Source organism: Marmota flaviventris, chromosome 12 (genome assembly GCF_047511675.1).
Source record: "Marmota flaviventris isolate mMarFla1 chromosome 12, mMarFla1.hap1, whole genome shotgun sequence".
In the NCBI taxonomy this organism is placed as follows: Eukaryota; Metazoa; Chordata; class Mammalia; order Rodentia; family Sciuridae; genus Marmota; species Marmota flaviventris.
This window is the reverse complement of record NC_092509.1, coordinates 29634178-29660481: the sequence shown is the minus strand read 5'-3', so window position 1 is coordinate 29660481 and position 26304 is coordinate 29634178. Positions and strand designations below refer to the sequence as shown.

The 26304-nt window shown below is 33.7% G+C and overlaps 1 protein-coding gene and 1 pseudogene across 1 annotated transcript in view; both read left to right on the top strand.

Moving 5' to 3' along the window:
* Positions 1-26304, top strand: part of Gpr158 (G protein-coupled receptor 158) — a 408943-nt gene that overhangs the window by 193409 nt on the left and 189230 nt on the right. The gene's annotated exons all lie outside the window — the stretch shown is intronic.
* On the top strand, positions 858-1244 carry LOC114106244 (Golgi apparatus membrane protein TVP23 homolog B pseudogene; annotated as a pseudogene).

The following is a 26304-nucleotide window of genomic DNA, read 5'->3' as shown; positions in this document are numbered from 1 at the left end:
TGGATGCCAACTAAGAATACTATATCCAGAAAAACTGAGTTTCAGATTTGAAGATGAGATTAAAACCTTTCACAATAAAAAAAAGTTAAAAGAATTCACAACTAGCAAGCTGGCACTACAAAACATACTCAATAAATATTTCATGAAGAAGAAATGGATAAAACAAATGAAAACTAGCAGATGGTGAAACTACACTAGAGGAATAGTATATTGAAGGAGAATCTAATAAATCAAAATGACAAGAAATAAAAATAATCTATCAATAATAACACTGTTAATGGACTCAACTCATCATTCAAAGGACAGGCTGGCAGATTGGATTAATAAACAAGACCCAACAATTTGCTATCTCCAAGAGATTCACCTCATAGGCAAAGGCATCCACAAACTGAAGGTGAAAGGATGGGGAAAATCCTATCATTCACATAGATCTCATAAACAAGCAGGCGTTTCTATTCTCGTATCTGATAAAGTGGTCTTTAAGCGAAAGTGAAGCAGAAGAGACAAATAAGGCCATTTCATACTACTTAAGGAAGTCATACAACAACAAAAAAATAACAGTTGTAAATATCTGTGCCCCAAACAATGAAACATCTACGTACATCAAACAAACCCTTCTCAATATCCAGAATCAAATAGATTACAACACAATAATATTGGGTGATTTTAACATGCCTCTTTTTTCAGTGGACAGATCATCCAAATGAAAACTAAATAAAGAAGTTACAGAACTAAAAAAAATACAATTAAGAATTTATATTTAACAGACATATATAGAATATTTCATCAATCAGTGACTAAATACACTTTCTTCTTAGCTGCACATGGAACATTTTCTAAAATAGACCATATTTTGGGCAGTGAAGAATGCCACAGGTAAACTGATGGTTGGCCTTCAGTGGTGGAATCATATTGATGAGGTTGGAAAGAGTCATTGGGTATTTGAGTCCAGAAAGACAACTCCTTAGCAGAATAAAACTGTTTCAGAGGCTGAATCAAGAATCCTTTTGTTAGGACTGACTGCCTATCCAGTACTGTGGGTGAAATTTGCCTTTAATGCTCTCTTCTCCTTCAGAGTGAAGTGGTTGGCTGAGGTTATCATGGGTGTGGTGCTGTAGGGTACCAACCTGTATGGTTACATCAGGTGCAAAGTGGGCAGATAGAGGAATTTAACCAGCATGGCTATTTTATATCCTGGAAAGCAGTTTTTAAAACAAAACACTGGAGATTATCAGACTTCTTGAATAGAGAGAAAGTTTGAGTATTCTGTGACATTGGGGAATGGCTAAAGAGATTGTTGATGATGAACTGTTAGAGTTGAGTCCAGTTGCAAAGAGGATTGTTGTCTTTGTTTTTTCACTTAAAAACTTAATATGAAACTGTTTTCTTTTTTTAAACAAAGTTTTTATTTTCTTTCTCTAGTTGTTGGGGCTGGGAATTATGGTGTCATTAGAAGCATTGTCAGAATTTATTTTATGATATATGTATGTATGTATATAGTAATGTATCAATATATCCCAAAATAATGTGTTATATATATATGTGTTTGTGTGTGTGTGGTGTGTGTGTGTGTGTGTGTGTGTGTGTGTGTGTATATATATATATATATATATATATATATATATATATATATATATTTCACAGAGATGTTTGCATTTTGATCCACAGAACATAAGACACTCTTTTTGTAGAGAGAGAGAGAGAGAGAGAGAATTTTAATATTTATTGTTGGCGGACTCAACATCTTTGTTTGTATGTGGTGCTGAGGATCGAACCTGGGTGGCATGCATGCCAGGCGAGCGCGCTACCGCTTGAGCCACATCCCAGCCCATAGGATACTCTTAGTGTATCTCAAAGATCTTTGTGTTTGGGCTGGGGATGTGGCTCAAGCGGTGGCGCGCTCTCCTGGCATGCGTGCGGCCCGGGTTCGAGCCTCAGCACCACGTACAAGCAAAGATGTTGTGTCCGCCAAAAAACCGAAAAATAAATATTGAAATTCATTAAAAAAAAAGAAATCTTTGTGTTTACATACCGATTCTGTACATAATTTTCAGAAACAAGTTTGAGTTCATGGTTAAGAGTAAGTACTTGACTTGTGTTTGCATTAGACAAGTTAGAAAAAATTTGTTAATTTTAAATATACACTTCATGTTAAAATTGCTTACCTTAGACATGCCCAGGTGAAAACCAAATTCAGGCTGGTAGTGCTAACTAGTTTCTCAAATTGTCATTTATTTTATACCATAGCAAATCATTTACATAAAGCCTAATTAATATAAATGGAATCTTCATAGTTTATGTTTACGGGATACCCAGGGATTGCTGCTATTCTATTTATTCATAGAAAGGATAACTAGATTTTATTTTGGACTTCCTGGAAACTCTTCAGTGGTCTTTGGGCTAATACAATTTATCTTTTATTATTAAATGAATATTATTCATTTAAATACTTGGCATAATAAATGCCTAAAAGACATTTTATTTTATGACTTTATTTTTTCTTGCTATAATGGGGATATTGTAAATCAGACAATATTAATAATACACAGCAATATATGTAACTGTAAACAAAACTAATGTGCAAACTATTTTAGGCATCTATAAATTATGTTGTAGAAACTGCCAACTTTGTTTGAGTCTTTTAACTAGCAGATTATGTTGTAAATATATTTGTATATTGTTAAAATATTTTTAAAGATGTTTTGTTTTAGTTGGGAAAAAAATTTTCTTTACCTCTGAAAATCCCTGAACATTAAATTTTGGAAATTTTGAATATTTAGTGATGGCTTAAAGAGGCTAACAATATTCATTTTTAATACCTGAGCATATTAAGAGGAGCTGCCAAGACATCTTACATTCATTTCTATAACAATAAGATCTAAATCTCACACTCCTGGAATAGGAAGCAGGAAGTTTGCTAGTCATTGGATCAAAGTTTCATTGGCTCATGTTAGGGATTTGCTGCTTTAGTTGATTTGACAAGTTTTATCTATCAGAAGACCTAACAAGATACAATTCCTTTAGTAAAGAATCCTGGAGACCCCATTTATCCTCAGTAAACCCCCTATTGGATGACAATAGCAGCAGGTATATCTCTTAATGGGAAGAATTGAGCTTCTGTGAATCATTAGAACAAAATGTATGCAAAATTACCAGTCTTGTAACAGAGAATATGAGTTTTTTTGGTAAAAAAGTTTTCCGTTTTGCATTATAATTTATAAACAACACAGGCTTGAAAGAAAAAGGTAGTAATCATTATTCCTATGTAACTATAAGCAAAAAAGGATGTATTCCAGAACAGAATAAATGTCTGAAGCACAAGAAAGGATTACATTTTTCCCCAAGACTATATACACACCAAGAATTTTAAGTGATTCTCTCAAGATTCAGGTACTTTTTTTTTCTGTAGTAATTTTCTGTGCTTTCCAAAAATTTTACAGCAAAGCTAAATTACTTTTCCTTTAACAACAACAGTAGAGGTAAGTAAGAGTCAAAAAGATGGTTAGTCAGAAAAACACAGATTTGTGGGTTATTACAGAGAAAGAATATCAGGTTATTGGGATAGAAAGTAAGAAGGCAAGAGATGACAGAGCTAAAAACAAGAATTATAAATAAAACCAAGAATCAATAAATTGGATGGTATCAAACAAGAAAGCTTCTTCACAGAAAAGGAAACAATCTAGCAGGAAGAGAGTGCCTACAATATAGGAGAAAAATCTTTGCTCCCTGCACCTCAGATAAAGCATTGATTTCCAGGATATATAAAGAATTAAAAAATCTACACACACACACACACACACACATACACACACACACCAAAAAACAAACAAAACAAAAACCTTGAATAACCCAGTTAATAAATGGGCAGAGGAGCTGAACAAGCACTTCACAGAAGAAGCACGAATGTTCAATGGTCAACAAATATATGAAAAAAATTTCAAAATCTGCTAGCAGCTTGAGAAATGCAAATTAAAACTGCATTGAGATTTCATCTTACTCCAGTCAGAATGGCAATTATCAAGAATAAAAGTAACAGTGTTGGTGAGGATGTGGGGGAAAAGATATACCCATACATTGCTGATGGGACTGTAAATTGGTACAACCAATCTAGGTAGCAGTATGGAGATTCCTCAGAAAACTTGGAATGGAATCACCATTTAACTCAGTTTTCCTACTCCTCAGTATACCAAAAGGACTTAAAAACTGCATACTACAATGATGCAGCCACAACAATGTTTATAGCAGCTCAATTCATAATAGCTAAGCTATGGAATAATCTAGGTGCCTCTTCAACAGATGAATGGTAAAGAAAATGTGGTGTATATACACAATGGAGTATTGCTCAGCCATTAAGAATGACTTTACGACATTTTCCAGTAAATGGATGGATCTGGAGACTATTATGCTAAATGAATAAGCCAGTCCCCCCAAACCAAAGGTTTTCTGATATGTGGAAGGTAACTCACAATAAGGGGTTGGCAAGGGAAAGAACAGAAATTCAGTAGATTAGGCAAAAGGGAATGAAGGGAAGGGAGGAAGAAGTGGAATGAATCTGACTTAACTTTCCTATGTACATACATAAATACATCACAGTGAATCTCCACATATCCCACAAGACTGGGATTCTAGTTAGAACAACATGTTTCATGTTTTTATCAATATGTCAAAATATACTCTACTGTCATGTATAACTAAAAAGAAAAAAATAAAGAGAAAAAAGTGTAGGGCATAGCCAGGTGATGATGCAAAACAATCAGGATTGACATCAAACATGGAATATCATGGCTACCTAGCATCTAAGCTTTAAAAAAATGCTCCTTTCTGAATTTAAAGAACCAGACAGAGTATACAAATGTCACGGTTTAATGATAAAAGTAAACTGGAAGAAATAAGAATTTTGTGAGTAATTTAGCACCCTAAATTATAGGGTTATTACCTAAGGAATAAAATAAGTCATTCTCAGACAGACGTGTATGATTGGTTTTACAAATCTATGCTTAATTTGTATCTCCAGAGATGCTGGAAGGGAAAATAAACTAAGAGCAATAATTGCCAGGAACTCTTTCAATACAGTGCAGCTGATTGTGAAGTAACAAAAAGGTGAAGCCACTTAGGGGGTGGGTCAGAAAAATGGTTCCTTCATATTCTTGGATTTTTATTTGTTCTTGTTTTTTTCAAAATGGACTGAACTTTGGATAAATGCTGTGAAAGACTGGCCCAGACCTTTCAGTGTGGTGTCAGGCTTAAAAAGACTTTGGGGAAAAACACTAAAAATAATATCTTATGAGTGGGGGAGGAAATGACCAGTTGGTGTATGCCCAAGAAAGATAATAAAGCGATTTCTAATGCTGGTAATAAGGTGGCCCAGACACTGTGATGGGCAGTCCTACAACACATAAATCCTTAAAAGATATATATATACATACACACACACATATATGTTTATGTTTTTATATATATATATTTCTTGTTCTTTCTTTCCTCGAGTCCCTTTTTTTGGATTCATTATTTTTTACTATTTCATTTTTCCTATCTATTTACTCCATAGTTATTTATTCTTTTACAATTACTTTGGATGTTTCCATAGAGATTTCCCTAGAGATAATGTTTATTGTTCACTTATCAAAATTGAAATATGATTCTATTCCCAGACAACACACAGACATTAAAATACATGATTAACTCCTCTACTCCTCTACCAACTTATGTTCTAGCATATTTTAACACAAAATGATTATTATTATTGATTTTTACAGCCAATATCCATTTATATTTACTCATATTTAACCTTTCTATTCCTTGTTTTTTCCTGTAGCTTCAGCTTTGGCCTGAAAAATACACACTAATATTTTTCTAGTACTTCTCTAATGCTGATAAATTATTTTGTCATTGCTTATCTGAAAATGAGTTTGTTTCAAATGAACTATGAAGAATATAACATGCTAAGCCAGCACTTACTTTCTTTTGGCATTTTGAGATGTCATTATATTATCTTCTGGCTTCCATGCTATCTAATAAAATAGTAAACTCTCAGTCTTGCTGTAACATCTTAGCTAGTGCTCCTTTCTCTGGACTCTTGAAGAGTTTTGTCTTTTAATTTGGCTTTAATACATTGTACTAATACATACATATGTATATCATATACACGTTGTTTTATTTATTTTTATCCTATTTGGGGTTAATAGTACTTTCTGTATCTCTGGCTTGATGTCTCAGAAGAGACATTCCTCAGGATTCACTGCTTTAAAGCTTCTGTTAACTGAGTGCATTCTTCATATTATGCAACATTAAATTCAAATAGATCCCAAATTCTGAGGACATTGTTGTGGCTGCATCATTGTAGTATGCAGTTTTTAAGTCCTTTTGGTATACTGAGGAGTAGGAAAACTGAGTTAAATGGGAAATCAAAGCAACATAATAGCTTCCAAAAGTTTCCCATTCTTTAATCCAGTGTACATTTTCCTTATCAGAAGGAGATTCAAGTTAGAGTTGGGAAAACGCATGTGATTTATAAAAAAGCAGAAGGTTCAATAACAAATTGTTCAGGCCACCAGAAACTTGCTTTGAAGATTCACTATAGTCTGGCAGTTGTTTAAATACAGAATGTTAAATTCTGTTTTAGAGTGTCAAGAAAAATCTAATAATCTGAACTCTGTTGTTTATTTTACCATTTACAACCTAATTCTAATTGTCTGTGAAGAAATAGTTACTATGGCTGCTTTAACCGTTATCCAAATTTGGAGACTTAAGATAACATATACTTATTATCTTACTGTACTGGAGATCAGAATTCTTCAATCCATCTTACTGGAGTAAAGACAAGGTGATAGTTGGGCTGGTTCCTTCTGGAGATTCTAGGGAAGAACCTGTTGCCTTGTCTTTTTCTACCTTTTATGGGCTGCCCACATTCCTTGGCTCACTGACTTGCTGGTGTCATTCTGACTCTTGTCACACTTTCTTCCCTGTCTTTGACCCTCCTGCCTCACTTTAAAAGACTGTTGTGATTATATTTGGCCCATCTAGATAATTTAGGTTAAACTTCCCATCTCAAGATATTTAACTCAATCACATCCATGAAATCCCTTTTGCTATGTAAAGTAACATATCCAAGGTTTCGAAGTAAAGATATAGAAATCTTTAGGGAATGGCATTTTTCAGCCTACAGTAAGTGGAGCTACCTCAGTGTTCAGTGGAGTTGAGCTGGTGACATTTTCTGAATAAAGGGAAGCTATACTTGCCTAACTCATTTGGAAATTCTGTTAATGGAATAACATTGTGGAAATGTGTCTCTCTTGCACTGTGGAAGTAGTTTGACTTATCATGGTGGCAAAAAAAAAAGTTGAATATAATGAAATGAAAAGGTGATAATAACGTGATAGGGGCTGAATTTCCATCTTTGACTAGTGAACTACATCTAGGCTTGGCTGATGAAAAAATGATTAGAATAGGTATATTTTAATTAGGTTGGGTTTATCTAACTTAGACCAGTAGGTCACAGAGAGCTGATGTTTTTTTTCTTAGTGACTATGCATGATGAATATTCAGAAGTTCATACTTTTTAATAAAAATAAATATTTTTAAAGAAAATGGAATAATAGTTATAAGATTTTTTGGCAGATGTATCATCAGAAGAAACCTTCTAGAGAAATGGATTATAATGACCCTTGGGCCTCGTTTCCTAGCTAGCATACATTGTTAAAGTCTTTATCTAGATTAGTCAAAATTCCTCTGAATTGCTATCTTCTCCTGACCCCGCATTTTTCTCAAACCTGCTCTTTATATGTGAACATAGTATTGGAGGTGTATTTGTAAAGATATAACACCACTTCTTTTTTTAACATACTTAATTATTGTAATTCATTATACCACTTACATATATATGCAAATAATAACTAAATATAGTTGATATAGTGTCAAGTTTAACATCTACTTTGCAAAATAGGTCTGAAAGTCCTAGGCAGCCTGTTGACAAACTTTTTTAAGTTAAGGATTGTTGTATACAAAATAAACTTTAACCTGAAAACCCTCTTCCCTCACTCCTTCCTCACCTTAAAAATAGGTTTCTATTGGATCGATAGTCACAAATCAACAAATTGAAAAAGTCACATGGGAATCAATTTATTTTCAGAGGTATAACTAGAAATGTTTTCTGTTTTACAAAAACAATTATGTTTCTCTTTGATAAGATTTGGTTGACAGCTATGGCTATACCACTTTACTTTCCACTTTTTTTTTTGAGGATTCTTTTTTTACTTTTATTTTTTATTTTTTTGTATTTAATTGATTTTATTTTTAAATATATGACAGTGGAATGCATTATAATTCTTATTACACATATAGAGCACAATTTTTCATCTCTCTGTATATAAAGTATGTTCACACCAATTTATGTCTTCATACATTTACTTTGGATAATGATGTCTATCACATTCTACCATCATTAACCCCCTGCACCCTCCTTTCCCCTCCACCCCTCTGCCCTATCTAAAGTTTGTCTATTCCTCCCATGCTCCTCCTCCCTACTCCATTATGGGTCTGTCACCTTATATCAGAGAAATGCAAATCAAAATTACTCTAAGATTTCATCTCACTCCAGTCAGAATGTCAGCTACTATCCATGCAAACAACAATAAGTGTTGGCGAGGATTTTGGGAAAAAGGCACACTCATACACTGCTGGTGGGACTGCAAATTGGTGCAGCCAATATGGAAAGCAGTATGGAGATTTCCCGGAAAATTGGGAATGGAACCACCATTTGACCCAGCTGTCCCTCTCTTCGGTCTACACCCCAAGGACTTAAAAACAGCATATTACAGGAATACAGCCACATCAATGTTTATAGCAGCACAATTCACAATAGCTAAACTGTGGAACCAATCTAGATGCCCCTCAGTAGATGAATGGATTAAAAAAAGTGGCATATATACACAATGGAAATTACTCAGCAATAAAAGAGAATAAAATCATGGCATTTGTAGGTAAATGGATGGCATTGGAGAAAATAATGCTAAGTGAAGTTAGCCAATCCCCCCAAAATAAATGCCAAATGTTTTCTCTGATATAAGGTGACAACACCACTTTCTTGACTTGGCCCATTAGTAAGTTTTGTATACTAATTTGAAAAGGATTAGGGCCAGGATCAGAACTAGTGGGGATGGTGAAGAAGGTAAGGGAATAGAGCTTTTCCTATCTTCATTCTCCAGGGAGAAGTGCATAAGGAGGGAGGTTGTACTTTCTATTTCTTAAGTATTTTCTGATATTTAGTTACCTTGGAGACAGGATGATTGTTTTAGACTCAGACTTTTATGTTGGACAGTCCTTTATCAGTTTGTGAGTCCTTCTACCTTTGTGACAATTCTTCTCCTGTTCTTTCCTCAACCTCCTATATGAAAAAAACATACACACACACACACTCATCATATTATTTTTATTTCCTGAACTTTAATTTTCTTATTCATTAATTGAATCATCCATTCATTTATTTATACAAGATGTTTGGTCCTCAGTTATTCCCAGCCTAAATGAGTATATTATAAATTATTTAAAATCAGTATAAGGATTATAATGAAAATTCAGCAAAAATGCTAAAAGAAAATAGTCAATTGTTTTTAACCTGAGTAGGAAGTTGTTTACAGAGAAGAGCAGACCTCCTACCTGTTTTCTCACTTTCAGTCTTTCTTAAATGTAAGATATATCTGTGAAGGGCGTGTGTTCTTGGGATTTTGTTTAAAATTTACTTTTATTTCTTGTAAATAGGAAATCTAACATGAAATGAAGACATGACTCCCTTTAAGAAGTCTAACTCAGACAGACCGAGGGAGGGAGGGTTAAGTCAAATGTGTGACAGTTTCAGCAGAAGGCAGTGGGGGGGTGGTGGTAGCAAGGAAATGACTTCATTTTCATATTAAGTTGTCCTAGGGCCCTCAGTGGAGGGTGGGAATGCCTGTTGTGGGATATATGGTAAAACACTGAAATCAGACAATATTGGATATAATAAAAGTGAGAAGAGTTCAGGTTTCCCCTACTTGGACCAAATAGTATCCTTTAAAAAGATGGGCAGGGATTTGGAAGTAAAGGTAGCTATCTTTTTGCATTTGAATTTCTACTTTTCATCTGCATCAGATGGAGAATTTCTTGTGTTAAGTGTGATATCTTAGCCTTGGTACATTAGTGCTGCCACACCAATAATTTTAAATGTAGGTACATGGTTACTGCTCAGAACTGTTCTAATACCTGCTTCACTAATCCCAGTGCTGTTAGAAATCCTGGACCTCCTTAACTAAAAGAGGACTTAATCTGAAGGGGTTTTCTAGTACTATGACCAACAATCAATCTGATAGTTTGCTATCCGTGCCAGACTGGTTGTTAATATTTTGAATACTACTCCAGTAGAACTGATAGGGTAAGGTTAAAGCCATCAGTTTTGTAAATGGAAAATTAATATATGAGCTTCAGAGCAAGCTTAGCAATGTTCTACACTCAGTAGAGCACTTTTCAGATTATTTCAGATAAAAAAGATAATCTTTGAGGTAGTAATTAAAAATGAGCAGTTAAAGAAATTCTTGCAAAATCATGGGATAATTCTTGGCATTCATTCTTACTTTAAAGCAGTTTCTCAATTTCTAGAGTCTTTTAGAGTGTAAGATTCTAATATTTAATTATTTTAATACTTAATATGTTAACATTATTTTAATAAGTTTATAGTTCTAAGAATAAAAGGCAAATGTGGTTTTGCTAATTGGCTGATTTTGTGTCTCTTATTGTTTTCCTTAAACTTGTTTTAGAGATATATGCATCAGGATATGTATTGAACAATTATTCTATATTATTTCCCCAATTTTGCCCTTAGTTTCTTGTTATTTAGCAAGGTTATCATAAGCATATAATAGAATTAAATATATACTCAGAGAAATGCATAAAAATATAAAAGAGATGACATATAGAAGAGGTTATTTTAAGGCTAATGTTCTGCAACTTTGCTTAAATTTCTTGACATCCTTAATATTACAATGTTGCTGTGATTATACCTATTAGTTCTACAGTTAAACAACCTTGTTAAAATTATACAAGACTGGTAATGTGTAAAGAAAATAAAAAGGAGACACAGAGACAAAATGCAGAGGCAGGAAAGAAAGATGACAGAAGATGATGTACTATCAATCAACAAATACATGAAAAAATGTTCATCATCACTAGCAATTAGAGAAATGCAAATCAAAACCACTCTAAGATATCATCTCACTCCAGTCAGAATGGCAGCCAATATGCATACAAACAACAATATGTGGGGGAAAAGGTACACTCATACATTGCTGGTGGGACTGCAAACAGGTGCAGCCAATATGGAAAGCAGTATGGAGATTTCCTGGAAAATTGGGAATGGAACCACCATTTGACTCAGCTATCCCTCTCCTGGGTCTATCCCCAAAGGACTTAAAATAGCATACTACAGGGATACAACCACATTAATGTTTATAGCAGCACAATTCACAATAGCTAAACTGTGGAACCAACCTAGATGCCCTTCAATGGATGAGTGGATCAAAAATGTGGCATATATACACAATGAAATATTACTCAGCAATAAAAGAGAATAAAATCATGGCATTTGCAGGTAAATTGATGGAGTTAGAGAAGATAATGCTAAGTGAAGATAGCTAATCCCCCCAAACCAAATGCCCAATGTTTTCTTTGATATGAGGAGGCTAATTCATAGTGGGATGGGGGCGAGAGCATGGAAATAATAGACAAACTCTAGATAGGGCAGAGGGGTTGGAGGGGAAGGGAGGGGGCATGGGATAATTAATGATGGTGGAATGTGACGATCATTACTATCCAAAGTACATGTATGAAGGCACAAATTGGTGTGAATATACTATGTATACAACCAGAGACATGAAAAACTGTGCTCTATATATGTAATAAGAATTGTAATGCATTCTGCTATCATATATAAATTTTAAAAATTACATAAAAATAAGAATGGCAGAGGGGCCATGCTGCCAAGCTTTATTTATATCTATAGGTTACTTTAGGTAATTGGCATCATTAGTACGGATTTTTCATTGTATTACTAGGCAGGTTACAGACTTAGCAACATTATGCAGCTTATTCCTTAGTTACATACTAAGTTGCAATATGCAATGTTAGGAGCTTTATGTAGCTCTCAAGAAAGTCCATTGTATAAAGTTACTGTTATGTGGGCAGGTGTTAGGCTCAGGGAAACATTGTGGTTGTGTAACAAGAGATCAAGTTTGAGGCTGGTAAGACTCTAACACAGAGCCACCTCATGAACATTGCTACAGCAGCCAGGCATCCTGTGTCTTTGCACAGAAGTTTTCCCAGCAGCCAGGCATTCTGTGTTTTACATAGAAAATTCCTAGTAGTCATACATTCTGTGTCGTTGCACAGAAACTTCCTAGTCACCAAGCATGCCACAGTCATGAAGCTATCCCACTACAGTAATAACTACAATTATCTGTAATTTAGGGAAAATAGATTTCTGTTGTGAATACTTTGTTCTCTAAGAAAATCCAATCTTTCATTAAATAGTTAATTTTTGTAGTACTTAAGCTTAGTATTTAATATTTATGGAGCACTTGGCATTTAAAAAGTACTTTAAAATGATTATTTCATACATCTCAATTTTGTAAGGTAGATTTAACCTAGTTAGAATTATAAATCTAGCATAAGTGGAGACCATGTTTTCTGCTTTAAATCACTAGATTTTCAAAAATATATTTTTAATAATATTGTGAGATTGGAGGTGAATTATCTTCACCACTACTAAGCCATGGAATTTTCTAGTCAAGAGAAGGTTTAAAAAAAGTTAAAGCAATCATTTATGAGAGTTCACTTAGTCTTTTGGGGTCTATTAAGAAATAAATTTTAAGTCAATAAAATAATTTTTCTTGTGAAATATCTGAATATTTGGCATCAATTTCAAAAGCAAACTAGGCTTTATTCTAGGAGGCTAGTTATATATCTTTATGAAAATAAATCTTTCCTTTATCTTGCTATTTTTATATTAAGATTTGCAGCAAATATTTACCAGCTATTTTGTTTAAAAAATGACCATGGGCTGGGATTGTGGCTTAGTGGTGGCATGCTTGCCTAGCACGGGCAGGACCTGGGTTCGATCCTCAGCTCCACATAAAAATATAAGCATTGTGTTGTGTCCATCTACACCTAAAAAATAAATATTAAAAAGAAATTAGAGACTGGGGATGTGGCTTAAGCGGTAGCACATTTGCGTGGCATGTGTGGGGCACTGGGTTCGATCCTCAGCACCACATAAAAATAAAAAAGATGTTGTGTCCACCGAAAACTAAAAAAATAAATATTAAAAAATTCTCTCTCAAAAAAAAATTTTTAAAAATGATCAAATTGATCACTTTTGTTTCCTGGTCCTAAACCTAAATTTTGTTAATTCATCCTTTTAAATAAGAAAAAAATTGGGCTGGGGATGTGGCTCAAGTGGTAGAGCACTCACCTGGCATGCATGCGGCCCAGGTTCGATCCTGAGCACCACATACAAAGATGTTGTGTCCGCCAAAAACTAAAAAATAAAATATTAAAATTCTCTCTCTCTCTAAAAAAAAAAAGAAAAAAATTGTTTAACATTTACAGCTTATCATTTGTTTATTTAAAGGATTGTAGTATACTTTTCCTAGCAAAAGTAGTATTTACCTATTACTATTGGAATCCTAATAAAAATTTTTAGAAATCACCACTACATTTTCCATATAAAGTTTAGTATTTTTATAGCAACATGTAATAATATTCAGCAATTTACAACTGATAGGGTAAAAGTCAGGAAGGTTATTATCATTTTTCAGATATTATACCTTTCTCCCTAATTTTACAATAGGAAAGTAAGTTGACTTGAGTTATATTAAATTATTGAGTTAAATAATTTAATATTATTTAACTCAATAATTTAATATTATATTAAATTATTTGGATATACTGTGGAGATAAGTGGTCTAAACCAGTAAAATAATTTGCTCATGGATTATTTTCTAGAATTTAAAAATCAGATTGATCACTATACCAACATTTTTCTGGTTACAAGCATTTATCTGGTTTCTGTCTCTTTTTTAGATCATCTTTGAGAAGTTGTTGTCTACTCAAGGATAATACTTACAAAGACAGAGCATTCACTGCATATTTATATTTGATCCTTGTTATAGTTTGGATCTGAAGTGTCCCCCAAAGATTATTAAAGGCATGATTGCCATCTAGCCACATTATTGGGAGGAGGTAGAGCCTAATGAAACTAGGTCATGGGGGTGTGCTCTTAAAGTGATATTAGGACTCTGATCCTTTCTTCTCTCTCTTGTGCTTCCTATCTACCAAGAGGTAAGTAGTTTCCTCTGTCATGTGCTACCCACCATGATATGTTGCCTCAGCACACACACAAAGCAACAGGGCCTGGTGATCATGGACTGAAACCTCTGAAACCATGAGCCAAAATAAATATTTTCTCCTGTTAAGTAGTTTATTTCAGGAATTTTGTCACAATGACAGAAAGCTAACATAGCTATCTTGTACTATTAGAAATTATTTTTGATTCAAAATGTGGTTTCAATCAAAATTAGTAATGTCTTTGTGGTAAGTTGAAGGATTTAGGGACCAATCAAAGCCATGACCAACAGGTGGCGAGAATGCCCATGTTTTCTTTGGATGACTCTTAGATTGCCTGAGAGGGGAAGTGGAACACAATGTCTCTGCCAAATGGAAAGAGTGGTTGTTTTATATATAGATAGTAGGTGTTAGATATAGTTTTTCCGGGTATAAAAGCAGGCAGCTTCTAAAATATGGGCAATATTTAAAGCAGTTGGATATGTCAGAATTTGAGTGTGGGTGGGTTTAGGTCTAATGGTCAGCCTGCTGTTCCAAAGAGTAAATAACATAGGACCGTTTTTGCTTATTTATATAACACTGTTGGAGATTATTTGAAAATATATTATTGTATCTATACAATTCAGATACTCATATTTTAGTATGGTTTTAAAGTATTTAGATAGCATTCATGTCTTTAATGAGGCATTGCTTTTCTCTGGCCAAAGTATTTCTGGTTTCTTCTGATCCAATTGGTATAATATCATCTTGGTTATTCTTTTATTTCTTTTTTTTTGAATTTATTTTTAAATCTTTTAGAAGAATGCAACTGAATAGGTGATTTTGGTATATTTATAGAGTTGTAAAGCCATTTCAGCTATCTAATTCCAAAACATTCTTGTAACCTCCAAAGGAAATCCTTTATCCATTAACAGTCATTCCCCAGACTCCTTTCCCTAGCATTCTGAAAGAATTTTTTTACTTTCTGTTTCTGGGGATTTATGTGTTTCATGTATTTTATGTGTTTCATGTAAACAGAATCATAGGATATATGGTATTTTATATTTGGCTAATTTCATTTAGAAAGTATCCATGTTGTAGAATGTTATCAGTATTTCATTTCTTCTTATGGCCAATTTGTGTTCCATTGTATTGTATAATATATATGCCATATTTACATCCTATTTTGCTTACCAACTTATAGGATAATAAACATTTAGACAGTTTTTACTTTTGTCTAATATGAATGATACAACTATTTACAATCATGTAAAAGTTTTAGTGTAAATATGTGCTTTCAGTTCTGTTAGGCAGGCACCTATTAGAGGCATTGCTTGATCATATGGTAACTCTATGTTTAATTATTTGAAGAACTCTCAAAATTTTTTCCACAGAGGCTCTATTACCTTTCTACCATCAGTTTATGAAGATATCATTTTTTTCTACATTCTTTCCAACATTTTCATTGCCTTTGCCTTTGATTGTAGTAATCCTAGCAGATACAATATGGTGTGTCATTGTGGTTTTGATTTGAATTTTCCTAGTGACTGCTGAGGTTTAGCATCTTTTCATGTAATTTTTGGATCATTGTATGTCTTTTGGAGAATGCTTATTCAGATTTTTTGCCAATTCTTTGCATTGAGTTATTTTCTTATTGTTTTTGGGTTGCCAGAATTTTGTATATTCTAGATATAATTCCCTTGTCATATATATGATTTGCAAATATTTGATCACAGTCTGAGCTGTCTTTTCATTTTTTGGGGGCACTTGACCACTGAGCCACATCCCCATCCCTATTTTGTATTTTTATTTAGGGACAGTCTCACTGAGTTGCTTAGTGCCTCACTTCTACCGAGGCAGACTTTGAATTCACGATCCTCCTGCCTCAGCCTCCCGAGTCACTGGGATAACAGGCATGCACCACTGTGCTCAGATGTCTTTTCACTTTCTTGATGGTGTTTTTGAATTACAAAAATTTTACATTTGATGAAATCCAATATATTTTTTCTTTTGGTCTTTATTGCTTTAGTGGTATATTGAAGAACTCATTTCCAAATTCAAGGTCATGAAGAAATCTCATGGTTTCTTCAGAGATTTCCAGTTCTAGCTCTTATATTAGGTGTTTGATTCAATTTTAATTAATTTTTGTATCTGGCATGTAGTATGAATAATACATTCTTTTGTATGTTGATACACAGTTGTCACAGAAATCATTTGTTGGTAGACTGTCCTTTTTCTCTTTTAATTATTTGGCACTCAAGTAAAAAAATCAATTGACTATAAATATAAAGGATTATTTCTTGTTTCTTAATTGTATTCCTTTGACCCATATATATCTATTTATATGCTAGTCCCACACTATTTTTATTTCTTTATTTATTTTTGGTACTGGTGATTGAACCCAGGGGTGCTCAATCACTGAGCCACATCCCTATCCCTTTTTATTTGTTATTTTGAGACAGCACCTCGCTAAATTGCTTAGGGCCTTGCTAAATTGCCCAGGTTGCCTTTGAATTTTCAATCCTCCTGCCTCAGCCCCAGATGCTGGGATTATAGGCTGTGACACCGTATCTACTTCACACTATCTCAATTATTATAGCTTTGTAGTAAGTTTTGAAATTTAGACATATGAGTCTTCCACTTTTCCAATGTTGTTTTGACAATTCAAGATCATTTGCATTTTCTTATGAATTTTAAAATTAGCTTGTTCTGGGGCTGGGGTTATAGTTCAGCAGTAGAGTGCTTGCCTTGCACATGTGAGGCACTGGGCTTGATCCTCAGCACCACATTAAAAATAATTAAATAAATAAAGATAATGTGTTCATCTTTTAAAAAAATCTTTTAAAAAATTAGCTTGTTCTGCAAAAGTTTAGTTGGAATTTTGATATGGATTGCATTTATTCTGTAGATTATTTTGGGTAGTATTGCCATTTTAAGAATGAGTATTTCAGGGCTGAGGATGTAGCCAAAGGACAGAACACTTGCCTAGAGTGCCTAAAGTGCTGGGCTTGATTACAGCACTGTGGAGAGTGGGGTGAAGAAAAGAAGAGGAAAAAGAAAGAAGAGAAAGGATGTCAAATGTTCCAGTTCTTAACTATTCCATTCATTTAAGTCTTCTATTTTTTTTCAAATGTGAATTCTGATTTTTCAGAGTACATGTTTTGAACTTCTTTTGCTAAATTTATTTCTCAGTGTTTTATTCTTTTTGATGCTATTGTAGTGGATTCTTTTTTATTTTTATGTTTTAAATCTCCTAGTAGTTTCTTGTGTGGCTTCTCTAGGATTTTCTATATAGGGGATTATATCCTTTTTGGTCATGCTGACTTTCCTTTCCTTTCCTTTCTTTTCTCATTCCCTCTTTCTCTCCCTCCTCCCTCTCCTCTCGCTCTTGCTCTCACTCATTTTTTCCTGTCACTTTTCTTTTCTTTTTTCTTTCCTAGTAACTATGTGTAGAACTTCAAGTACAATGTTCAATAGATATAGTGATAGTGGAAATCCTTATAGTTTCTGATCTTAGGGGGAAATGTAAATTATCATTAAACATTATGGGGGTTTATAGTAGATGCCCTTTATCAGGTTAAGAAAGTTTCTATTTCTAGAGTGGTTTTTTTTGTTTTTATCATAAAATTGAATTTTGTCAGATGCCTTTTCCATATCTATTGATAAGATCACGGGGTCTCTGCTTTTATTACTGTGGTGTGTTACACAGTTGATTTTCATAAGTTGAACCAACCTGATATTCCTTGGATAAATAGCACATGTTTATGGCATAAAATCCTTTTTATGTGTTACAAGATTTAATTTTGTGTATTTTGTTGAGGACTGTTGTGTCTCAATATTAATGGCTGTGTTTTTCTTGTGTTGTCTTTGTTTTTGGTATAAGTACAATATTGGCCTTATAAAATGAGTTCAAAAGTATTTTTTCTTCTCATGCCTTTTTAACATCTTTCCATGGTCAACTCTGTTTTCAAATGTATATATTTTGTCTTTATTACGTGAGGTTCTATCTTCCAAGTGGTCTATTCTGTTGGTGATGCTTTCTATTGAATTTTTAATTTGGTTTATTGTTTTTTCATTTTGAGGATTTTTTTCCCCAGAATCTCTGCCTCTTTATTGAAGTGATCTTTCCCTTCCTGTGTTTTTTTCTCTGATTTCATTCCTTATATTATCCTTTGCAGATCATTTTAAGTATGCACATTTGAAACCCCTTCTTTGATATTCTCTCCACTGTGGTATTGATGGATCCTGTTATTGGAGTGTTTTGGTTTGTTTGGGGTGATTTGTTACCTTGCTTTTTCATGTTGTTTTTGTGTCTACCCATCTAACCATATGGATCTCAGGCAGAAGATTTTTCTACTCTGTGGACTCACTGTGTTCCTAAAGATTTCCAGTATCTCACTGTTTAGGGGGAGACAAATAATAACAAAACCCAATGCAAACAATATACATCATTAAACCAAGAAGTTTCTACTGTGATGTCTACAATGTTAATTATTACAATAAACAAAAATTATATATTCAGTTATTGCCTTAATAGAAACAGCAAGTTTGCAAAATGGTTTACAATTTCAAACTGTGGACAGAGAGAGAACAGAAGTGATATAGGATGTGATGATTATGAGGGAAGAGGAGAGAAGATAGAAATAAAAAAATAAAGGAAGTATGAAAGAACAATAGACACTGGTGTTAGCAGAAAAAAGAGAGACTCAAGGGAAACAGGTAGGAGAACAAAATATGTATATAAAGTAAAAATTTCAAAAAAAACCCCACAAAAAATAAAAGACAAAAATAAAATATATTAATCAAACATCCTAATTTACAAAAAACCTAATACATGAAAAATAACCTGCTTCAAAAATGCTAGAAATGAGAAAAAGAAAACATTTGAAAATGTATAAGTGTCCATGTACTCTTAAGGTCACAGTTAAACAGAGGAAAAAAGTTTAAAAAATGGGGGACAGGGAGGAAGAAAAAAAATCTTGATCATGAATTAAAGAATTCTTTCTGTTGGAGTTGAATATATCTCAGCTGCTCTTCTCAGTGGTTTTAGGTGGTGGTATCTGGAGCATGATGCTCTACTCTCTGAATTGCTGGAGTGAGAGCAGTAATCTGGTAGAATTCCTAGAGAAAGGGTTTAGGCTTAGGTGGGCCCAGCTTATCCCTGAAACCCTGGAGATTTAAATCAGCATACCTCTAGTGCCAGTATTTGTGGGCTACTCTGGAAGACTGTACCCCAGGGGTCTCCCCTGGGTTCCACTTGTGTGGTGGGGGAGCCACATTCTTAGTCCCCTACATCACCTGTGGACCCCCATGTTTCCTGATATCAGATTCATTCTCCAATCTCTCCTGTCCCCATTCTTCTGAGTTCCTGGCCAGATGTGTCTCTCCCAGCTGGTCCTGCAAGCAGCTGAGTTGGAGGGTAGAACCTGGTGGGTTTCCATGACTGATTGTCCCCTGTGTAAACCTCTCTCCATGTTTGAATTTCTCTTGGCCACTTAAACACACATTTATTGTGCAGTGTGTGTTTACTCGGCCTGTATTTCTGGCCAAACTTGGGTTTTCCAGGAATGTGCTCCCCTAGCTGCCAGCCTCTAGCTGTGGCTGCAAAATAGTTCCTTCCTTTGCCCTCCATGCACTTCTGGTGGCTTCTCTGCCTGATTCCCTGCCCCCACCCCCCTCTGCAGCCATTATGCAGCACATCTTTCAGGTTTGTTGGGAAATGTCCTTGATCTCCAAATGTTGCATACCAAGACACACCTTGAGCCTCTGAAAAATGCAAGTTTCTTTAATTCCCTTATCCCTCCACTATGGGAGAGACCACTTGGAGAGACCACTCTGGCTGGTGCTTCCAGCCCAGCTATGGTAGCAGCTGTGCTGGGAATGTTTTCCCCTTATATCATATCCAATCTCCTGTGTCTCCAGACTTCTTTGAATATGAAGTTTTAAATTCAAGTATAGACCCCCCCACACACTTTTTTTTGTTCACCTACCTTTCGGAGAAACTACTGGTCTGCTTTCTTGGTTTTATGCCACTGAGCATCAAGGAAAACTACCTCCTCTATTCCACCATCTTGAAAAAAAAACTTGATGATGTTCTTTGATAAAAAATTTTAAGTTCAAACTGGGCGTGGTAGTGCATGCCTGTAATCATAGTGGCTTGGGAGGCTGAGGCAGGAGGATCGCAAGTTCAAAGCCAGCCTCGGCAACTTATTGAGGCTCTGAGTAACTCAGTGAGACCCTCCCTGCCTCTAAATAAAATACAAAATAGGGCTGTGGATATGGTTCAGTGGTTGAGTGTGTCAAATTCAACGCTCGGGACCAAAAATAAAAACAAAAAAATTAAGTTCAGTGCAGTTCGATTTATCTATTTTTGGTTTCATTTGTTGTAATTCTGGATGCCTAATGTCAGAGTGCTTTTTCATGCTTTCTGTTAGGAGTTAGGTTTTATATTTAATAGCTTCAAGTTAACTTTCATATATGTAAGTGTCCAATGTCATTCTTTTGTGTATGGAAATTCAATTTTTCCAGTGCCATTCATTGTAAAAACTGTCCTTTCCAATTTGTGTTTTTGTAACCCATTTTGAAGAATATTTATTCATTATGTGAGAGTTTATTTCTGGACTCTCAGTCTGTCCCATTGGGCTGTATGTCTGTCTTTATGCCAGTACCACATTGTTTTTATTACTGAGACTTTGTGATTTATTTTGAAATGAGAAAGATGGAGTCTTCCAGATTTGCTCTTTTTCAAAATTCTTTTGAATATTTGGGTTTCCTTGAGATTTCATGCAAATTTTTAGCATGAATTTTTCTGCTTCTGTATAAATTTCCATTTAAAAAATAGGGATTGTACAAAAATAAATAAATAGATAAGCAAAAGGAAGATCAGTAGAGGAAGTAGAATGTGGGGAGGAAGGAGCAAAAGAAAAGGAGGAACATGAACTGAAATTTAATTCCATGCATGTAGGAATTTGTTGAGATGAACCCAACTACTATATATAACTCTATTCTGTAATAAAAAGTAGGGATTGTGTTGAATCTACAGGTTGCTTTGGATAATAATGTGAATTTAAACAATGTTGATTTTCTAATTCATGTACATGGAATGGTTTTTCTTTTATTTGCATCCTCTTTCATTTCTTTCAGCAAAGTTTTATAGTTTTAAGCATACAAATCTTTAACCTACTTGGTTATATTTATTCCTAAGTATTTTTCTCTTTCTGATGTCCTTATCAATGAAATTGTTTTGTAAAATTATATCTCTGCTCATTGTTAGTGTATAGAAAAGCAACAAATTTTTGTGTTGATTTTATATTTTGCTGAATTTATTAGTTTATAAGATCAACTTTCTAAAATCTTTGTCAATTATCCTTCTTTGTCTCTTGTCACAATTTTTTTGTTATATGTTGTCTGTTAGTATAACCATACCAATTCTCTTTTGGTTACTAATTTAATGATACACATTTTTTTCTGTCCCTTTGCTTTCAACCTATTTTTATGTAAATCTAGAACACATATATTGTCTAAACATATTATTGAATCATATTTTTAATTATTCTTTTGTATCTCCTCCATTTGATTATAGGCTGTGCATTTTTATAATGAATTAATTAATGTTTTTATGGGGATTTAACCCAGGGACAGTGTACCACTGAGTTACATCCCCAGTCTTTTGTTTGTTTGTTTTGAGACAGGGTCTCACTATGTTGCTGAGGGCCTTACTAATTTACTGAAGCTGGCCTCAAATTTGAGATTTCCTATCATATCCCCTTCTGAGTTGCTGGGATTATAGACATGCACCACTATGCCTGGCTATAGTCTCTTCAAACTGGGGTTCTGAAGGCTGAAATAAAGAATTAATTTGTTATTGATTAGTAATTCTGTATTATTTTGTTCATATCAGTACAGCCAGAGTTTCTTTTACTATTTTTATGGTAGCCATATCATAACTTTGTAACATATGTGATTGGTTTTTGCAGATCCAATCATAGTACTCATACTTTTATGTTAAATTGTATCTTGTTCTAACTAACTGGTGGAAGTCCTTTGAAATTCTGCTTTTTTCATCTAATATTTCATTATGACTCCAATAATGATAATTGTGATGAGCACTCATGCCTGGACATTCTGTTTATCTATATTAAACCTTACTTCACTACTTTTTAGATGTGTGGCCTGAGACAACTTACTTCTCTATCTCTATTTCCTCATCTATTAAATGAGGATGATTATAAGTAATAACATCTACTTACTGAACTGTTATGAATATTACATGAATTCATATTTGTAAAGTCCTTAAAATAATGTCTAGCATATAATGAGCACTAATATATATAAATTTCTTTTCTTTCCCTTTCTTTTTGTAAAATGAAATAGTTTTATGATAGGTAAGGAAACTAGGATTTTTTAAATTATTAAGTGATTTTTCCAGATACCATTTTTAAGTAGTATTTTTGGGTCTTAAATGTAAGTATGTATTATTCCAGAGTTCATGCTCCTAATCACTAATTCTCCAAAACTATCCTCTCAATGCTTCATCTAAATCATTGTTAGGACTAGGGATGTGGCTCAAGCAGTAGCACACTCGCCTGGCATGTGTGCGGCCTGGGTTCGATCCTCAACACCACATACAAACAAAGATGTTGTGTCTGCTGATAACTAAAAAACAAATATTAAAAAATTCTCTCTCTCTCTCTTAAAAATAAATAAATAAATAAATCATTGTTAAACACATTAGAAAAGAATGTCAAGAACAAATCAGAACTATATTGTATCATCATTGAACAGTATCCTCAAATTGTTTTATCTATTTCTACATGAATTTTTAAATTTAAAAATAAACCATGTATAATGCTTTGGTGAAATGCAGTGTATGCCTTCTATCTTTTTATCTATCTCTGACCATAGCAACAGACATCCTTAAAAGGAAATGAGAATAAAAGTTTTGGCTGTTAGTGCTTATTCAGCCCAGGACCGGATGGGTATACAGCAGAGTTTTACAAAACCTTTAAAGAACTAATACCAATACTTATTGTTCAACCTATTTCAGGAAATAGAAAAAGAGGGAGTACTTCCAAGTTCATTCTACGAGGCCAACATCGCCCTGATTCCTAAACCAGACAAAGACACTTCAAAGAAAGAAAACTACAGACCAATATCTCTAATGAACATAGATGCAAAAATCCTCAATAAAATTCTGGCAAATCAGACACAAAAACATATCAAAAAGATCATGCACCATGATCAAGTAGGATTCATCCCTGGGATGCAAGGCTGGTTCAATATACGGAAATCAATAAATGTAATTGACCACATCAATAGACTTAAAGATAAGAACCATATGATCATCTCAATAGACGCAGAAAAAGCATTCGACAAAGTACAGTATCCCTTTATGTTTAAAACACTAGAAAAACTAGGGATAACAGGAACTTACCTCAACATTGTAAAAGCTATTTATGCTAAGCCTCAGGCTAGCATCATTCTAAATGGAGAAAAATTAAAGGCATTCCCTCTAAAATCTGGAACAAGACAGGGTTGCTCTCTCTCACCACTTCTATTCAACATAATTCTCGAAACACTGGCCAGAGCAATTAGACGAAAGAAATTAAAGGCATAAAGATAGGAAAAGAAGAACTTAAATTAGCACTATTTTTAGATGACATGATCCTATACCTAGAAGACCCAAAAGGTTCTACCGAGAAACTTCTAGAGCTAGTAAATGAATTCAGCAAAGTGGCAGGATATAAAATTAACATGCATAAATCAAAGGCATTCCTGTATATCAGTGACGAATCCTCTGAAATGGAAATGAGGACAACCACCCCATTCACAATATCCTTAAATATCTATATTTTTATCTATATCTGACCATAGCAATAGATATCCTTAAAAGGAAATGAGAATAAAAATTTTTGGCTGTTAGTGCTCATTCTTATTATCTTTTGTGTTACTTAAAATGATTTTTTCATGATTCTGTATCTTGAATGATACTTTTGAGTGTATTCCCACACTCAAATATATTTTAATTGGATAATGTTTGTATATATTTTAAGTGTATAATGTATTTTAATATGATAATATTTATTTCTGCCTTTACAAGTCTATCTTCTCAAAGTCCAGGGTAACTGTCTAGGGTGATCTTACCACTTACAGATATCATAAACACTAAGACACCTACTTTCCCTTTAATTTATTATACTTCCATTTGTATATTTGGTTTTGTTGGTCAGAATTAGGTTTAGAATAGCAGATAAGGCAGAGCATACTAAAATTCTATTACTAAAAAAGTGTGTGCAGGACATTGAATGTGTTATGCCATAGAGATTATTTAGAAGAGCATGTAACAAAGTCTTGTAACTGATATTTCAACTGTTTTCATAAAATTGTATTTTCCTAAACTACTTGAAAACAGTTTCATATATTAAATTTTATCTTTTCTATTTTTTTTTTTTTTTTTTTTTGTATTTCAGTAGTGAACTAAGGACATTTAGGCATGCTGATTTTTTTTCTATAATAGCAAGATATACTTTTTTTTCTTAAAAAGTCATACATTTTTCATCTGAGAATGATAGCTATTATACCAATTAAAATGATTTTCTTTCCAAATATTTTATTTTCTACCCATAATTAAAGAAAATCTCTGTATCATTTGGCAATATAGCATTTAGTTTTGATTTAGCATTTAATAGGCAGTGTAGTTCCTGCTTTTTGGGTTAGCCCTATGCCCTATATTATTTAGCTGATTTGCTAATTACTATTGAAAACCCCTCCAAAGTTTCACTAGGGAAATGCAAATGTTTATTCAGTTTCTAAATACTTGAGAGACAGCCAAGTATATTTAGTGCATACAAATATATTCTGAATTTTACATAATTTTCATACAAATATTTTCTCCTTCAATGTCAGCACCTAGATCTCATTTTTCTCACCCAAAATAGAATGTTTTGATTCTTTGAAATGAGTCATAGTAATAAAAAACAGAATTTATATGATAGGCAAAAGATAAAAGACTTTTGGGGGGTGACAGGAGAAAATGTTAGTTCATTTTATAGTGTCCTTATTGAAATATAAAACATTACATAAAGGCACACAATCATAAGTATATGATATAGAAATACAAAATGCAGAACTCTTCTGTGTACTGTTTTACTTTCTTGGATTTTGATCCCTCAATTCTGGCTTGATTGACATCTCTCTTATGCCTCTATATAGGTGTCATTTATTTTGTTCCTCCCTCCCTCCCTCTCTCCCTCCTTCCCTTCCTTCCTCCTTTTTTCTCATTCTTTTGTGGAAACCTCAGCTTGCTGAAATCTTTTGTATCATAGCCAGAAGCTAAACTTAGTTTGCTTCCTTCTTCCTAACTTTGCTTATTAAATACTAGGCACTGTGCTGGGATTTGGGGACATTGCTCAAATTGTACCTACTATGCAACTTAAGAAATAGACTGTTATAAGTACCTCAGAAACCCACTCTGTATTTTACCCTCACCCTTCCCCTATGTCTCCCAACCAAAAGGTAATCATTACCCTGAATTATATGTTGGTTATTTTCATTCTTTATATTTTCCCATATGTATATATCTTTAATAGTCCTTTGTAAAAGCTTTACATATTGTTGAGCATTATAAAACTGAAATCAATTGTATTCTTAGACAATTTGCCTTTTTTTCTTGATGTTTCCATGGATTCATCTAAATTTAATGCCTAAACCATAGTGTATTTATTTTCTCATATTTTAAGTTATGTTGCAATTTGATATGGTTTTTCAGTTAACAGACATTGTGACTATTTTAGAGTGAGTTGCATGGTTATAAGACATATTTATTTTAACTATCTAAACACTACCAAATCATTTTTCAATATGTGTGAACCAGAGACTTAAACTTTATTACTTGAACTTTCATAATAAGAACCTTTTCATGTAGTCTTACATGGAATTAGGAGTAAGTAAAAAAGAAAAAAT